The sequence below is a fragment of the Carlito syrichta genome, unplaced genomic scaffold (assembly GCF_000164805.1).
Source record: "Carlito syrichta isolate Samal-C Ts95f unplaced genomic scaffold, Tarsius_syrichta-2.0.1 Scaffold287040, whole genome shotgun sequence".
Classification (NCBI taxonomy): Eukaryota; Metazoa; Chordata; class Mammalia; order Primates; family Tarsiidae; genus Carlito; species Carlito syrichta.
The window spans coordinates 13,641-16,039 of record NW_007231136.1 but is presented as its reverse complement, the minus strand read 5'-3'; the positions used below and the strand labels follow the sequence as shown (position 1 = coordinate 16,039).

The following is a 2,399-nucleotide window of genomic DNA, read 5'->3' as shown; positions in this document are numbered from 1 at the left end:
TAAGTGCAAGTGATGTGACGTCTATGTGTGCTGGGACATACCATTCACCAAACTTCTCAGCTGCTTCACCACTGTTTCTGTCAACTTCTGCTTGTCTCGATCATTCTTCCTGAACTGAGCAAATATATTGTTCTTTTTGCTAGTATCCTTCATCTTCTCCAGAAGAGTAAGGGCCGTATTTGGATTCACCCGAAGGTACTTGGAAGCTGGCTGCCCATAATCAGCGAGGTAAGTAGACCAATCCCACACCATAAACAGGTCAAGGAGTTTTCTGAGGTCAATGAATGCTAGCTGCAGGGTATCTCCCTGGAATCCTGGCTCAGGTTCAGAGTTGGCAAACAACTCAAACTGTATGACATCTAAGTTAAACTGCTGAACAGCTCCCATGCTTATTTGTTTTAACTTGCTGTCCAGTAGCATCTGCATTAAGGATGTTGACAGATGCTGGCAGGCTGACATGCAGGCTGTCTGGGCAACTTTCCCAGGCAAATGAGTAAACACTTGAAAGATGCTTCTCAAAAAATTAATAAGGTCCATTAAATAACCACTAGCTCTTCCATTGGGTTCAGGCATTGTCCAGTCATAATCAGCAAGCTGAACAAATTCATCAATTTTTTGATTCAGTTTGGTATATATTTCTTCTTCAGCTGCATGTCGAGCATCCTTAAAAGTAGAAAGCCCATAAAGCCTTGTGTTCTTGAGAAATATTTGTGATGTTAGTTATAAAATCCTCAAGGTATTTACAAGCTTGTTCCAGGTGTGTTGTGTTTATGATGATTTGCACCAGCTCTGTCAAACCTATATGAGGTTTCCTAATAAGGTTCAGTAAACAGCTATTCAAAGTTCTCGTCAGCAGCAGATTTCTTCATTTCCTAAGCATATCATCTATTTCTGTTGAGCTCTGGTGAAGTGACTCTGAAAATTTAAGGCTGGCATAAATAAATTCTTTAACTTGAATGTAAATATGAGGCACTGACTGAGACATAGGGAATTTCTTTGGGAAAGATTGCTTTTCAAGGTCTGGATCTTGAAAGGGAAATTTACTGATGACAATTTTATATTCTTCTTCATTGACAACAGGGATTGGGCTATAATTATCTTCTTCAAAAATATCCCTGAAAACTCCAGCCCATTTCTTAAGCAGTGTTTCATTGTATTGCTCTCTTATTTTAAATAAAAGGTCAAAAAGTCGGTTCCCTGGAAAACCGTAACCCTGCAAAGTATCTGCAAATATTAAATAAGATTCTTCAGCTCCAGAACAAGATTAGTATCAATGCAATACGATGACTAATCCTTGGGCCACATGTAAAATGTGATCTTCTACCACAAAGAACCCTACAATTTGAGTGAAATATCTTCTATAGCCATCAACTGTTGCATGCATACTTGACTGAGGCTGCAATACCAGTCTTGCTTGTTTCTTTCTTTGTTTTCTATAGTAATTTTCGAATGTCTCCTTATCACCCCCGGAGGTTGTGGATCCCATCGTCTGCAGCTTGCTCTCCACACGGAGCTCGAAGCTAGACTTTGCTGAGGCATCGCCCAGGTCTGGGCAGCTGTGGCTGCTGCTGCTGTCCGACCGGCAGCCATTCCACATCGCACTGCCAGTGCCTGGGGCGAGCCCCGGCCTTCTCCAAGGCGGCGGAGGCGCCGCCGCCGCGCCCCCCTCCGAGGCGGCCGAGCCCTTGCCTCCCAGTTCAAAATATTTTTAAAATTTTTCTAACATGTTTGACCATTTTATTATTTAAAAGTATGCAGTTTAATCGCCAAATATTTAGAGACTTGCCAGCAAACTTTCTGTTATTAATTTCTAGTGTGAGTCCATTATGGTCTGAGAGTGGACGTTGTTTGACTATTATTCTTTTTAAATTTATTTATTTATTTATTTATTTATTTATTTTTTTGAGTTGGAGTCTCACTCTGTCACCCAAACTGGAGTGCAGGGGCCGCTCCCGGCCCCCGCAGCCTCGACCTGCTGGGCTCCGGCGATCCTTCCGCCTCAGCCTTCCGAGTAGCCGGAACTACAGGCGCGCGCTACCACGCCCAGCTGATTTTTTTGACTTATTGTAGAGATGAGGGCTTGGCAAGTTGCCCAGGCGGGTCTCGAACCCGCTGGCTCAGGCAATCTACTCACCTCAGCCTCCCAAAGTGCTGGGATTACAGGCTGAGCCACCGAGCCCGGCCTCTTTTAAATATTTAAAGGTGTATTTATGGCCCAGAACATGGTCAACTTTGATGAATGTTCCGTGTGAGCTTGTGAACAATGTGTTTTCTACTTCAGTGGATAAAGTAGTCTATAGATGTCAATTATCTCTAGTTGATTGATTGTGTTTTTGAATTCAGCTATGTGCCTAGTGATTTTTTTTTTTGAGTTGGAGTCTCACTCTGTCACCCAGACT

The 2,399-nt window shown here is 42.9% G+C and overlaps 1 pseudogene across 1 annotated transcript; it reads right to left on the bottom strand.

The window, feature by feature from the left end:
* Nucleotides 1-7: 7 nt before the first annotated feature.
* On the bottom strand, nt 8-1,456 carry LOC103254612 (annotated as a pseudogene). The gene has a single exon (XR_002481633.1). The product of XR_002481633.1 is annotated as an exocyst complex component 6-like (transcript).
* Nucleotides 1,457-2,399: the final 943 nt, after the last annotated feature.